At 32.0% G+C, this 16,713-nt stretch overlaps 1 long non-coding RNA gene across 1 annotated transcript in view; it reads right to left on the minus strand.

The window, feature by feature from the left end:
- Positions 1-3,671: 3,671 nt before the first annotated feature.
- The window catches only part of LOC142241504 (uncharacterized), a 58,090-nt gene continuing 45,048 nt past the window's right edge, over positions 3,672-16,713 (minus strand). Inside the window, exons 3-4 of the long non-coding RNA XR_012723660.1 lie at positions 15,894-15,999; positions 3,672-4,022 (exon numbers count right to left, since the gene is read on the minus strand). This is a non-coding gene — a long non-coding RNA (uncharacterized LOC142241504). The remainder of the gene's footprint in view (positions 4,023-15,893; positions 16,000-16,713) is intronic.

Below are 16,713 nucleotides of genomic sequence, written 5' to 3' on the forward strand. Positions count from 1 at the left end.
ATCCGAGCTACTCGCGCGCAAAGCTGGCAAAATCGCTAAAAGTTGCCAAATCAATCGTTACAAATGTAATTAAAGTGTTTGGGGAACGTTTGTCGACAGCCAGGAAGTCTGTATCGGGGGGAAATCGAAAACCGGAAGCCGCTGAGACGACAAAGAGAGTTGCCGGTAGTTTCAAGCGAAACCCTAACCTCTCTCCGAGATGCCGCAAATAAGCTGGGTGTATCGTCTACAACCGTGCATCGAGCCAAAAAACAAGCCGGACTATCGACTTACAAGAAGGTAGTGACTCCAAATCGCGATGATAAACAAAATACGAGGGCCAAAGCGCGATCCCGGAGGCTGTACACGACGATGCTGACGAAGTTTGACTGCGTGGTAATGGACGACGAAACCTACGTCAAAGCCGACTACAAGCAGCTTCCGGGACAGGAGTTTTATACGGCAAAAGGAAGGGGAAATGTAGCAGATATTTTCAAGCACATAAAACTGTCAAAGTTCGCAAAGAAATATCTGGTTTGGCAAGCCATCTGTACCTATGGCTTGAAAAGCAGCATTTTCATAGCTTCCGGGACTGTCAACCAAGAAATTTACGTGAAAGAGTGTTTGAATAAACGTCTGCTGCCTTTCCTGAAGAAACACGGTTGTTCCGTACTGTTTTGGCCGGATTTGGCATCTTGCCATTACGGTAAAAAGGCCATGGAGTGGTACGCCGCCAACAACGTGCAGGTGGTTCCCAAGGACAAGAACCCTCCCAACACGCCAGAGCTCCGCCCAATTGAGAAATACTGGGCTATTGTCAAGCGGAACCTAAAGAAGACCAAAAAACTGCTAAGGACGAGCAGCAGTTCAAGGCAAACTGGCTTTCTGCGGCGAAGGAGGTGGACAAGGTGGCTGTACAAAATCTGATGGCAGGTGTCAAGCGTGAGGCCCGGCAATTCGGATTTGGAAAAGCGAAAGCCTAACTGAATATTTTTCCTGAATTTTATACTAATTGAACTTGAAAAAGAAATTTAATTTGATTTTTTAAATAAACGATTTCACCGATTTACACGCGTTTTCCCTTGACCAAATTTTGACCGTATCACCCTTTAGGGAGACAGGATATTAAATCCAGTAAAAAGTGTTCTAGGCAGGCTGATGTTTTGAGAACTCGTCGAATATTTCCATTAATTTAGGACGACGAGATGGTTCCATCTCCTAATTTCCTTAAAGAATATAAAATTTTGCACACCAGATTCTTTAAGTGCAAATTAACTTCAAAGAGATTTCTCATTCTTCAAAGGGAAAACAAGCAAAATCATTATAAATTAATTTGCACGCAGAGAAGAAATCATATTCGAAGAGCAAAATAATATAAAAAACATGTTTTTTCTGTGCGTGTGGGGCGTCTATACTTTCTCGTTCAAATAGACATGTTATAGATTAATGCTCACAATCCATAATATGTGGATTTTACCGAATAATTATTGAAACTCATTTTGGATGGTATGCTAGTTTAGGTCCGATGGTTCCTCAGGTCCATTTCCACACGCACAGAAAAAACATGCTTGGACATGGTTGCCGCATCCATTTAATGCTTATCTAGGACATGTAATTGTCGCGAAAACCATGTATTTTGTCTTTGTAAAAATAATTTTCGAACAGAGAAAAATGTATGCTGGCAATAAACATTTAAATGGTTGTCAAATGCCGCAAACATATTCTATTATTTAAATGATAGCATTTGATACCATTACATGATCGGGAAGATCATGTACCTGACCATTATTTTTTTTTACTTTTTTTGCAGGGAAAAAAGTATTTTTTAGGTTACGTATAGACATGTCTAGAATCATTACATGGCCATAAAGACCATGTACATTGTTTTCTTGACCGTTTAATTTTTTAACTTTTTTGCAGCGAAAAGAACTTTATAAAAACATTGAGCAGGTACACACGATTTTCATTTTGCGCGTCAGTCGTGTGTTGATTGTTTCTTGGAATGGACGGAGAATACGGCATTACTGTGTTTTGTGTTAATTTATTTATTCAAAAGTGGAACGTGGTTTTATGTGAACACAAAAAAGGAAAGTGTAATTGAAAAAATGTACCTGTTCTTTCTGCATTTTGATATATGGTATAATTTATTATACCCACCACCATAGGATGGTGACGGGGGTATAATAAGTTTGTCATTCCGTTTGTAACACATCGAAATATCGATTTCCGACTATATAAAGTATATATATTCTTGATCAGGGAGAAATTCTAAGACGATATAACGATGTCCGTCTGTCTGTTGTAGTCACGCTACAGTCTTCAATAATGAAGCAATCGTGCTGAAATTTTGCACAAACTCGTCTTTTGTCTGCAGGCAGGTCAAGTTCGAAGATGGGCAATATCGGTCTAGGTTTTGATATAGTCCCCATATAAACCGACCTCCCGATTTGGTGTCTTGGGCTTATAGGAATCGTAGTTTTTATCCAATTTGCCTGAAATTTGAAATCTAGAGGTATTTTATGAACATAAAGAGGTGTGCCAAAAATGGTGAGTATCGGTCCATGTTTTGGTATAGCCCCAAATAGACCGATCTCCCGATTTTACTTCTTGGGCTTATAGATACCGCAGTTTTTATTCAATTTACCTGAAATTGGAAATCTAGAGGTACTGTAGGACCACAAATACGTGTGCCAAAAATTGTGAGTATGGGTCCATGTTTTGGTATGGTCCCCATATAAAACGACCTCCCGATTTGGGGTCTTGGGCTTATAGAAACCGTAGTTTTTATCCAATTTGTCTGAAATTGGAAATCTATAGGTATTTTAGGACCATAAAAAGGCGTGCCGAAAATGGTGAGTATCAGTCCATATTTTAGTATAGCCCCCATAAGAACGATCTCCCAATTTAACTCCTTAGGTTTGTAGAAACCGTAGTTTTTATCCGATTTGACTGAAATTCTAAATATTCTGTTTTTAAGGCTCACAAAAACGTGTATCGGATTAAGTTTTTATCGGTCCATTTGGTAATACCTCCATATAGACCGACTTCACTTCTTGAGGGTGAAGAAGGCGCACTGATCATGAAAATTGCTTGAAACTCAATGTAAAATTTCCAGATTTTACTTCTACAGATTTAAGATTTCAAATCAAGACGTTGTTTTATAATTTTCTTGCACACTTACAAGAGATGTTAATGATTCCTCTAAAACTCAAACAAAAATGGTTCTTATAAATCCAGAATCTGATATAGTGTCCTCATAGGTGAAATCTTTAAATTTATCTTCGGGAAGTGTCCTCAAGCCCTCCTGAAATTTCAAAGGAAACCCTAATATTTGGTGGGTATTTAAGATTCGGCCCGTCCGAACTTAGTGCTGTATATACTTGTTTTTATTTGCAGTTACATGATGTCTGCGTTGGTACATTTTATGGGCACGAAATAAATATGGAATGATTACTTATTGTTGAAATTGAACCAAAATAGAGTGTGTAAAAATATGTGATGTTTGCTTGCACGACATTTTAAATACAAATAAATAAAGTTAATTTTGTGTTTTGCTTTCTCAAGTGGCGCCCTTTTTTCGACGACGAAAAAGTTTTTTCATAAAGATCAAAACATTTTAGGACATGGTCACGTTCTTTTAACTGGAAGAAAAACATTTTTGACGAATACCATAACATTTTAAATCGTGACCATTGTCTTTGATTCAAACTATATTCTTTTTATCAATATAATAACATTTTACACGAGGACAATTTTATTTTTCTTAGAACCATGTTCACTGAGCAAACATGGTTGCAGCGGAAAAAGTTACATGGTCGCCCCAAAAATATCTACTATCATATTATTTTGCTCTTCGAATAGGATTGTGACAATCATGTTTCTTCTCTGCGTGCATACTACTATAAAATGTATCCTTGTATTGACTGTACTTAGTTATTTCCGCCTTTAGTTACCAAATTTTACTTTCCAGCTTTGTCATAGTTCCAATTTGTCTAATCCCGTCCTGAGATTCGCATACATAATCCAATGGCTCATCTTAATATCTATAAAGAAAGAAATGCAAGAAATCAATTAGTAAATTACCAAAAAAAATTACAAATTAATTTGAACCTTAAGTTAAAACAATATTCATAGTTAAATTCTAAATACTTTGTTGCTTAGTATACCTTCCCACCATTAACTACAAACCAAAGATATAATTTGATTGAATACACATGCTACTGTTTGTCTATTCCAATCTATGATTAAAAGTTGATATGAACTGTGTAACCAAATACGCTGCAGTACAAATATTTGAAAATTAATTGACATTTGTGTGCACGTCCATGAAATGTAAGTGAAATTACCACACCAATTACTCTACAGAAAGAACTCAAGTGGATGGCGCCACATTTAATCGATGTGAATGAATGTGCACGTTGAACCCTTTTCCGTGCCGGCGCCGCCACCGCCAATAGAAAGAAATCATAACGGCAACATGACGAGATATTCATGTCTAAAAACAATTACAAAGTCAACAAAAGCTGTATTGGTAATTTTCAAGAAAAACGAAAAGAAAAACATAGAAATCAACCAAGTCAAAAAGAACAATCCTTTAGAGATGTTTGCAGAGCGAAAGGACATGTACACTGCAAACGTATCAATGATTTGTATTTTAAGGTGATGTATAATGCACTGAATGATAGAATAACTAGTGTCCTAAAATTCCGATTACTGATTTCCTACACTGGGGAAAATTTGGACAATGGCCGTAGTACATTTCACTTTGGCTATAGTCACTGCAATGAAGGATTTTTGGATGATGCGAAGAGTTCCATGAAATAATTCAGCAATTAATTAAAATATGTATATAATGAATTATTACTTCAAAATAAAGATAAAATATGGAAATAAATTGCTTTGGAACTTGGTCCTATGGGTGATAAATAAATTATATATAAATTTCCATTTGTGCCACTAAATGCCATTTTTCTCCCACCCCTTTTTCATATTATGCCACTTTTTAATCAATTCTTTTTTATCCAGGGAATTTATTTATAAAATTTTGTCGTACATTCCGTTAATATTACGGATATTAATATTACGATATCGGTGTCTTACGATATCGAGTTTAAGTGTTACATGAAGTCATCAAAGACGGGATACAGTCATTAACAATTAATTCAAATTTATTAATTATTTCAAGACTAGTGTCATTTCGCCATAAATATCCCAGAAAAAAAATGTTGGGATTCTTTCTACACTCAAAAAAATGTGAACCCACCAGAAAGGAAACTTTTGGTTAATTTTAGACAACTTTGATTAATTTTAGAAGTTTTTAACTAAACTATATTACAAATGCAGATACCAATTTCACAAAAATAAGTAAATATTTTTCGACAAATTCAAGAAAATTTATTAGACATAATTATTTTTTTTTTTTTCACTTGTAAAAAAAAAATTTTTAGTGTGAAGGGAAAAATTGGAGTTCAAAATTACAAAAATGTCTTTAGTGTCATACGAAGTTCAAGATAGCTGCATAATTTGTAAAATGATGCAAATAATTTAATAAATCCTTAACTTTTCGTTTGGGAGACACGAATTTAGTAAAATTGTATGCTTCATTTGTGTATAATATTTTTAGTTAATTTAACTAACGTACACAAAAAATTATTAAAGTCAAGAAAACTTTCTCAAAACACAATAATTGCATGAACTAAAATAGAGTTAAATTGACTTTGGTGCCATATAGGGTTCACTTAACTTAATTTTAACTTCACAAAAAGTTCTTTACACAGTTATCGAAATTAAAAAAAAAAACATTTTTCAAAATTTTACTGTGTAACAGTGAGGACAAATAAAATAATGAACATTTCTAAAAGATATTCGTATAGAACTCTTCCATTTCTATGCAGATGTGGAAATTACCTGCCAACATTTTCTGAATTTGACGGCGCTTCTGGGAATCCCCACCACGTCGTAAACAATCGTATACGACATCCAAAACTCGTCCGAAAAGCGCCATGCCAAGTTACTACAAAAAAGTATCGCACGAGTGCAATTATTAGGTGCCTTTTTTAATAAATTTAGAACGACGCCAATAAGAGCCCCTTCAAACAATCAGAAAGAGTGCATTTTAAGTGCATAGTTGTAAAAGAATCATTGTGGTTAAGTCAAACACGATCGTTTAGATATTTATTAATTTTATTAAATATTTATAACATTTATACCAATATCACAACACATTTAACATAATTTTTTCATTAATAATAGAATGATGTTGATTTACAAGTGGCAAGTTACATGTTGCAGCGTCCATCATCCAGTGTTTTATTCTCGATGGAGGCAGCGTGTCTGTAAAATATCTGAAAAACAATCACTTTATTCCATTTGGAAAGTCAAAAATTGTTCACCAATATACCTTTTACAATGTTAGGCGAAATAACTATGTTTTCAGAACTTCATTATCGTTTTTATTTAAATAAATTATAAGAAGCTATTTGCGCTTGGTGTTTCACAAAATATAAAATGGCTCTTGTAACAATAGTGATGGCAAAATACTTTCATGTACATTTCATACTTTTTGATACGCTTCCCCCATCACAGTTGGAGATTGTTGCAGTGTCACTTACGAGTCTGTGGTAGCGATGAAGATGAAATGGAACTTTGAAATGCTGGCAGGGTTGGAATGAAATATTTTCTAGTATTATTCAAAACGTCCTTATGTGTGGGAAAAGTCGAAAGATAGATTGTTTTCCCATTTTTTTAAATTATATCCGAATTTCTGTAGTAGCTTCACTTCTGAAGGACCAATGTGAAACAAATGCAGCGTATTCTTAAGAAATGGCTTCCGTCCTATGGCTTCGTGCAAAAATTGAACTAAATTGTATTCCATTTTTTTTTTTCAAAATTTCCATAAAATTTCTTCTGCCTTAGTTAGCAATCAACTTATTTGAACGATCATTGACATTTTTGAACCATACTTGGAATAAAGAAAATTCCATTGAACTGCGTAAAATTCATCGCTCCTGAGCCAAGTTTGCACCACTCTCGCATTCCAAAGGAGCATTTTCGTTGCCTTTTTGTTGGTTGGGATAAAATCTTTACATTATAGCGAATTTTGACAAGCCTTGAGTTGAAGTGCAATTATTAAAATTACAAGGTATTAATCATGAAGTTCTTGTGCTATTGATCCGCTCTATGTACACAGAAAAAATTTCCGTAGTTAAACTAACGCTAAATTTATCATATTTTTATTGTAAAAAAATTATTTGTTAGTAGTTAAATTTTATTACTTTTTGCGAAATTTTCCACAGCCCAATGAAATTTTCGTTTTTTTAAGTATGTCTCAAATATTTTATAAACTAAACGTGAGTATAAAGTTCGATGACCGTACAAATAAGTTCAATACGAACTAAAGCAAATGAAACTTTTCGTACTATTCCCAAAAATAGTAAGTATGGTTAAAATGGTCATGATTTGACGCCAATGATTTTCTTCTTAACTTTTAGTTAATATTTTCTTCTATAAGAGGATGTTTTTTCGTGAACTGTAGTTAACAAGTACAACAGGACATTAAATTTTCCTGGTTTTAACAACGCTTTGGGGAAATCTCAAAATGTGTAGCAAAATTTAGTTCAATTTTCATACGAGTTAGTTTATTCTTCCTATAAAACAGTTTACTTTTTTTTCCGGTGTATAAGTCATAAATGAACTTTGGGGGCTTTTTACGTTAGAGAATTATAGGAACATGAAAGTTTTAACTTAATTTCGTTGTTAAAGGTTTTGAAAAAATAAGTTTTGTTAAGCAGAAGAGAATAATTGGGTTATTCTACGGCATAAACTGCAAACTATTTTCAGTCTTATAACCGGACATCCTGAATATTAAAAAAAAACTACTTTCTAAGCATTTTTATTTCAGTGTATATCTACTGGTTAGTTTTCCTTTCGCCATATATGTATGTAAGAAACGCATAGAGATAAACGGTATAGAAACAAAAGGGGGCAAAGAGTCAAAGGACAATCACAGCTTGATAGCAAAATTGTTTTGTTCAACAATTTCAAAGTTGAACTGGAAAGAGCCGAATTTATGCATGTTTCACTACCCCGCTCGGTAGTCCATATAAAGAACGGACAACGTAAAGGGAAAGGACAAGATATGAATGCAAGCAGCGAATATTACATTTTTGTTTGGTACATGTCTCAGCTGCATTATTTCTACCACATTTGTTATGAGGCCATGAAGGAAGAATGAAGGAAGGTACGTATGTACTCATATACACACACACACACACTTATATACACATGTACTTCCATGTCCTTTTGGAAATTTTATGTGTTTTTGCCATTCTTTCCCCTAATTTATGTTTCAGGACAATGAGGGGTTGCTTGCAAGAATGTCTGTATAGCCGACAAAACTGGGCGACAGCAAGCAGAATACATCGATCGCATCCTACATCCCATGAAAAAAAAACACAAAACAATGGTCTGCAAATGATAAATAAAAATGGCACATGACTTTCACAAAAAAGGCAAATTAAAGAGAGTCATCTGAAGCACCGCTCTCTATATGGAAGTAGAACAAATTTGTTTGGTTGGTCTTTAATTTAAATCGTTAGACAAATTTGTAGATTATAGCAACTATAGGTGGATAAATTAAAACATTATTTGCTTTAGGTTAAATCATTTAAAATTATCAAATGTTATCAATTGAAAAATTTAGTTTAAATTTAAAACGAATTTCTATTAAAAATTCAATTGCTTCAATTAAACATTTGATCAGTTTTCCCATTAAATAATTCATTAAAAATTCTGTTATTTAAGAGGATTAATTGTTTAAGATATTTTTTTCAATAAGAAAATTTAAGAATCTTCAATTTAAATTAATAGTAAAAATGTTAAGTGTTTCCAATGAAATAATTATTTGGTTCAATTAAATTGTTGACTAAGTTTAGTCAATTTTCCATTTAAAAATAATTATTTAAAGTGCAAAATTCATATTTGTCATTAAAGCAAATCTGTAAAAAAAGTTAATCGATTCATGATTTAATCCAAAAACGAAAATAAAATTCCGAGTGAATCTAAACTTTTTTTCAAAACTTGATTTCTAATCTTCATGTTAAAATAATAACAAAAATGTTTCCAATTAAAAATTATTTGGTTCAATGAAATTTTTAGATAAGTTTAATCAATTTTCCAATTAAAAATTATGCAAAATAATTTTTTAACCATTGAAGCAATTTCGTAGAAAAAAATGTATCAATTCATGATTGAATCCCAAACACGAAAATAAAATTCTGAGCAATATGGCCATATGGGTGATAACATACATACTCGTACTTATGTAACCTATATTCAAATCTGAGCCATAAATCTTCAAAAATGAGTTCCTATTTTAGATGACAAACGCACTTAACTAGCGATGTGAACCTGGAAGGGCACATGGGAAGAAAGTCACACATTGGACGTATGAATGATAAAGGCATCAAATTCACCATCACCATAAATCCTGAAGATCGTAAAATATTTTAGATACATTCTGTCTTCTGAACGCTCATCATATAAAAACGTGGGAAAAGCGTTTAAAAAGACCATTATTAAACTCGTGTATAACAAATTGGGCCGTTTTAGACCTTTATCAGAATATTTTTATAGGGTAAAAAATTAGTCTTCGTGATGTATAAAAAGTAGAACCCGAAGGCATCCATACTTTGCATGGAAAAAAAATGATTATTTCTTTCAGTTCCCAGAAAAGTACGAATACATGCAAATGTAGGTACACGGACGAAAAAGACTGTTTTTTATATGTTTGGGTGTAAAAATTATATGTTTCGAACTAAAATAAACACAATATTTTTAAGTGCAAGCATATAATGTTCATAAACTAGCATAACATGTTTGGGACGTATATGTTAATATGTTAGAACTATTAGAATTATGTTAGAATCGTGTTTGGGACATAAAATGTTGGTAAATATAATAAGCTTAGATGCAAACATATATTAATTTAGAAATAGTCTATAAACATATATGTGTTTAGAAAGAGATACCTAGAGAGTATGCTGCAAGTAAAATGATGGAAGTGACCAATTGAATTTCATTAAAATTTTTTCCTACCAGTTTATGCCCTATGGTTAAACATAATATGTTTGAACAATACAAACAATATTTTTTTTGGGCCAACGCTGAAATTTTAATTTTCTTTTCGCGGTATATTAATAGAGCTATTCTCGTACAAACAAATGACAGTTTAAAAATCCAAATTATGACGGATACTTCAAAGTATAAAATGTTTTCTTAATTCTAAAAAAAAAAAACAAAAAACATTAAAAAAACATAAATAATAAATAAGTCTTAGCCTATATTTCAAGCGTTTATATCTTAAATGTAAAAATTCAATATTTCAGTTAATTTAAGGACGATTTCTTTAAATCAAAAACGCGTTTCTTTAAAAAAATTTGGAAAAATTTGCCTTAGTTCAAAGACATGCGACTTTAACTGAGGGACGCAAATTTGCAAAATTTGTGTCCTAAATTTAATGGAAAAAAAATTTTGAGGCAAAGATTATAAACTTTATTTAATTTACAATTTCATTATTTTAAAGAATTTTCTCTTTAATATTTTGTAAATTGTGCATCCTTAAATTTAGGTTGTGTAATCTTTAATATCTCGTAAATATTTTTCCAGTGAAGGGAATGATACAAAATATGCTGTCTTTGGACTTGACCTGCCTGCAGAAAAACAAGTCCATAGGAAGATGACATGGCAACTTACTACACTCAAAATAAAGTGACCCTCCCAGAGCACTAAACCAATTTAACAATATTTTAGCTCATGGAAATTATTATGTTTTATTTAAATCTCCCCTAAAGTGGCAAGGGTTCCTTCACTTATTTCTTTACTTTAGTTAAATGTACTAACAAAGAGAAAAATTTTATACACAAATAAAGAATAAAAATTATCTAATTTCGCATTTCCCACAAAATAATTAAAAATTTACGTACTTTCTAAAAATAATCATGAACTTCGAACGGGGCTAAAGGCATTTCTGCAATTTCTACCTCCAACTATTTTTTCGTATACCACTAAAGACATTTTAACAATTTTTAACTCCAATTTCTTCCTTCAAAATATGAAATAATTAAAAAAAATGTTCTTCAATTTGACAAAAAAGGTATTAACTTATTTGTAACATGTTGCATTCTTTCAAATATTTTAGTTAAAAATTCATAATATAAACCAATAATTTCTTTCACGGTGGGTTCACTTTTATTTGAGTGCAGCATTGCACATTGCAATATTATACAATGTGTGTATTTGTTTAATTAAAAAACTAAAAAGTTCTAAGTTCTTATTGATAATCCTTGGAAATCTAAGAGCACTGTACAACAGGAGTCACCATTAATTTAATTTAAATTTTATTTTATATTTTCAACACAATATTTTTCTCTTTCTCTCGATTACAACACATCAAAATTAAGCTATTATAATATAATAAAATAGCACAAGCAAAGAATATTAAAAATTCATCTCACATTGTGTAGCAACTATACGGTAATGGTGCTGCAAAATCGCATACTTATAATCACATTTATGATCCCAGATTAGAGTACATAATACCATAAGGCGGGACGCCTAATACATGATAACAAACAAACGCCTTCTTAGAGTATGTAAACCAAAACTCACTTTTGTAAAACACTTTGTAAATGACCAGAAGTCAGCAGTTAAGCTGGCTGGGTTTAGTGTGTGTGCACTTTTAAATTCACCAGCTTAGAAAGAGTTTACACAATCACGCACTCCTCAGCATTACCTCATTCGAAAATTAAAATCCGGCTTAACTAGTCATTTTATTTTTTTTCTTGTTCTAAATACGTATGCTTATAAGGAAATGTATTGGATTTTTGTATATATTTTAAAGTGGGTTATATCCGTGAGATAACCGACGACGATTTAAGAAAGAGTGTTCAAGGGAAGTGAAAAAGAACACAAAATTAAGGCCCAAAATATACCAACAGGAAAGAGGGATGATTATTGTTGTTGTTATCGCAATAATGATGGTGTGGTGGTTGTGGTAGCAGTGGTGATAATGACGATGATGGGTGAAAGGAACAGTGCTATGCTCTTTGGCTCACGTGATATGAGTATAGGGGGGTGTGCGTGTGTATTGTTCTCTTGTTTACTCAATCTCTTGTTTAAGCCAAATGCCTGTGAATATGAGCCAATGTTATACACTCATGAGCACAGATTATACAAATAATACAAGCAACGCCAACAAACAAATAAACATCCTCGGCACAACATCGTTTGCTATGTTAACGATGATGACAGAAAATGTTCTAAAATTGTGATGGTGGTCGGTCGTATGTGTGAATTTCATATCCAAAATTTGCTCCATTTTAACAGGTAGCTGAAAGTATTGTCAGCTTTAATCGAATGAAATCTAACAGAGGTCATTTAAAGAATATGTTGATAACACTAGTCTGCAAAATGGTTGAACAATGGGACATCTCTACCACTAATATGAATTACAACAACGCTTTATATTGCCAACATATTTCCTTGAAATATCAAAGAATTAAGAGCCATCAACAAATGCTAAAAAATGGTAACGATCTATGATATTCTTAATTTATTATTTTTTTACCTCGGCTATTTTATTTGAATATCAGTTATCTGGGGACGTTTGCTATATTAATATATAAAAATTAACCTCTCATAAGTGGACACCTCCCAAATGTGGACAAAATTTAGGCGACCGTGGATGTCCACCTTTCAGAGGTTTCACTGTATTGTATTTTCAGATATATCGTAATTCTTTAAAGTTAGACAAATTTTCCAAACATAATAGATATGTTTGTTAACTGAGATTTTGAGATATTCTTTAGATTAAAGATAAACACAAAACTATGATTATTTTGCATCATTATTCAATTGACTTTAACTGATTTTTGTAGGTATTGTTATAGTTTTTTCAGCTATGGTGAATTTCCATTGTTGCAAAGAAGCTACACGAAAAAGCAATAATTCTTTCCTCCCTAACGAAATTTTAGACAAACGCAGTTCGTTTCTAATTTGCTTTTCGTTGAAAGGAAGTGTATTTGGAAGAAAAGTATTTACTTTTTGTGATAAACGTTTATTCTTTTCCAGGATGTAAAAACAATTTCATAAAGACTAACTCAAAAAATTTTTTTCTGACTAATTGCATTTTCCCTCACATCTTTCTCACTTCCACGAAGTTTTTAGTTCTTAGCACCTTTTTCTGTAATACAAACAATGTAGAAGAAATTATACTATTTTATTAATTTTTAAAAATTTTTTACCTTTCGCCTGGACGGAGAATCGAACCGCGGACCATGCACTTTGTAAGCCAACACACTAACCACTGAGCTATGTACCTGTTATGGTCATCAATAGATAAATATCCATATAAGTTATATTTATATAGCATAGCTTGCGGCGCCCACGAACCGAATAAACAAAGTTTATTTAACAGAAACAAACATTTAGTTTGGCACCGTGGTGCAGTGGTTGCTACGTCTGACTTGCATGCCAAGGTCGTGGGTTCGATTCCTGCTTCGACCAAAGTTTTTTTACATATATTCCAGATATGGTCGGAAGATTCCGAAAAAATGTTCAACATTACATTCTACTACATTAAATTTTTACTATGAACTGTAAAATGTGTCTTATTAAAAACCTAAAGTCAGAAAATAACAGTGTTTGATATAAACGAAATGGACTGTATTGTTGGTTCAAGAATAAGTTTTTTATTAAAAAAACTAACATTTTGTAACAAACGAATTTTTTTTGGTGATAAAAGTGTATACTTTTCGAAGCAATTCAAAAAACTCTAATAAAAGAAAAACGTTTTCGGTACACGTTTTCCAAACGTTTTTTTCTTTGCGTGTACGTGAATATACATGAACAATCAATAAAAACTCAATCAATAAAAACTTGGATTGTTGAATTACATTTTTGAAGATAATTCAAAAACGTTTTAATTTATTTTTTAACAATTCGTCTCTGAAATATATTTACCCCTAATAAAAAATTAATAGGAAATATCTTGCTTTCCAATAAACATCTATATAATTTCTTTAATATCGAATAATACTGCTTAATATTTCAACTGTTATAAAATCTCTTTTGTTGAAATTTGTCATTATTATTATTAATTGTTCTCATTTTCGTTTTCATTTCCAATTCTTTTGTTTTACTAACTTTACATTTATTTTTCATATATTTCTTTGAACTTTTTTGAAACTGAATGGTGTTAGACTTTTATGAAGTATATAAAAAAGTAAATAAACCTCTCTTACTTCAAAGACCTAGGACTTTACCTCAAGGTTACGATATCTAATTTAAAGAAAAAAAATTAAAGGGATTTCCAAACGGAAATTACTTGCAGTGAATATCACCAGCATATCTGAGAGGACCCGAGAATGAAGCCGCCGAGTCGCTCTGTAGCTGACTATTTTTTGCCATTCGGCACCGTCACCGATTAATTATCACTAAGTAATGAACATATTTTTGTTTAAATCTGGAAGATTGTTTATAATTGCCTATTTTCAGAAACAATGCAGTTTTAATCCAAACTTATTCAACACGTTTCTGTAACAATTCACTGAAAAAATATAACCGTGAGGCCAAAGATTTTTTGTCCTTAAAATACGAGTGCAAGTTTTGCGTAGCATAGTTTTTTTTCAAAATTAATTAAATCGACTATAAAGCTAAAAAGCGTTCAAAAGAGGAGATTGTTGAAATTTATATTAAGAAATTTTTTACTTTAAACACACTGAAAAAAAAGCATGTCCGGTTCCAAAAAGTTTGCCTTTACACTAATGATTTTAGTATTGATTCCGATCCAAAGAAGCGGAGAATTGAAGTAAGGATACTTTTAAGACAGAATTATCTTTTAAATTTAAGTTTTGCGTACTTAATTCTAGGCAGCAAATTATAATTTATTCGTTTTTCTATTTTTTTCTTCATGTGCAATTAAAGTCCTTTAAAAGCGTGTTAGCGACAACATAAATTTTCAAATTAAGTTTCGACTTCAAGTAGAAATTTTGCTGTCTCAAGTGAAAACCGTCTTTAAAATAAACTGTTGAAAAACATTTCCTTTTTTTAAACGCTTTTTTGCTTTGTTGTCAAGATGCAAAAAGACAACAAATTTAAAGACAATTTCTTTAATTGTGAAGAATTTTTCGGAATTATTAAAGACAAGTTGACCTTAGTCAAACAAAATTTTCTTTTATTTTAAGTTACATAGTTTCAATTTGAATCACTTAACTATAAAGAAAAAACGACTTTATAGAAAAGTTCATCGTCTTTCGGGCAAGGAAAAAACCGTATATCAGTGAAATGCGTCTTCTATGCTAAGCAACAAATGCATTCGTATTTTAAGGACATGAAATCTTTGGTCTCGCGATAATATTTTTTCAGTGCACGTTTTAAAAGACTCTGATACAACATGAAGAAAGAAAGCCTTAAAAACGAATAAATTCAAAATTGTCTCTTAGCACTCAAATTTAAAAGAGAATTTTGTCTTAAATCTTTTCCTGCATCAATTCTCCCCTTCTTTGACTCGGAATCAATACCAAATTCATATGTGTAAAGATAAAATCTTTGAAACCTAATACCTTCAATTTGATTTTTTCATGGACAAGACACGCCGGCGAGGAGTGTTATGATATATTTTTGTAGCCTAGTGTATCGTTCTACCGATTGATAAAGTATAAATAAATACATATTCTAATAATTAAATAAATTAGTATATATGCATGGATTTGCATGTACATAGGTACGATAACATTTCTCACTAGAGAAAATGTGCATGTGTGTGGGCTGTTTAGCATAGAGATTCGAACCGAAGCATGTTTGTTCTATTTATGATAATTAAAAATTATTATACACATGCTAATGTATATATTTACCTGTTTAGTTTCTTCGTCTTATGGTTTCCAAAAGAATTCTACGGCCGTCCAAAGTCGTGAGCGATACATATTCCTCCGACCAAAGCTATTCCACAATCATAGTAAACTAAAATTAAAGCCAATAGAAAAAAAAACGAAATCATTAGGATTTGCTGTGTGGGTTAAAAAATAAATAGACAAATAAAATAGAAAATAAAAAAGTTCAGAGTTTTATGTTGTTTTTGCAATCTCTCTCATGATTCCGCTATCTTTGCACATTTGTGCGCATACTCTAAAACCCCAAAAGGGTACATTACAAAAAAATTTTAGACCCGTAGAGATAGACACACACGCACATAGTCGCCACCAGATGAGAGCTAATCATTCTCTCAAATCACAAAAAAAAAAATCTCAAATAAGTATACGCTCATTGAGAGTATGGCAAAGTCCAAAAGGAAGAAATATTTCTAGGCTTTGTTGTTATTGATGATTGTACTTTTATATACTTCCACTTTGGTGAATAACCAAAACAACAACAACAATAACAACAAGAATCATTCACAAAACTTTGTGATTTTTTTCAAAGAAATAAAAACCAAAACAATGTCATTTGCAACAAATATATACACTGATTACCTCTTGTCTTGCTCTTTATTTCTCCCACTAGGTTTTTATTCTAAAGGAGTAACACCAATCTCCTTTTGATGTTTGGTGTATTGTTGTTATTGGATCCCTGCATGTCATCGTCAATGCTTTATTTATAAACAAGCCAGACAGACATAGGACAAAGTTGTTTTCAATTCTTTAAAGGTAACTACGGACGAACTAAGATCGTTTACCT

This window comes from Haematobia irritans, chromosome 1 (assembly GCF_050003625.1).
Source record: "Haematobia irritans isolate KBUSLIRL chromosome 1, ASM5000362v1, whole genome shotgun sequence".
Lineage (NCBI taxonomy): Eukaryota > Metazoa > Arthropoda > Insecta > Diptera > Muscidae > Haematobia > Haematobia irritans.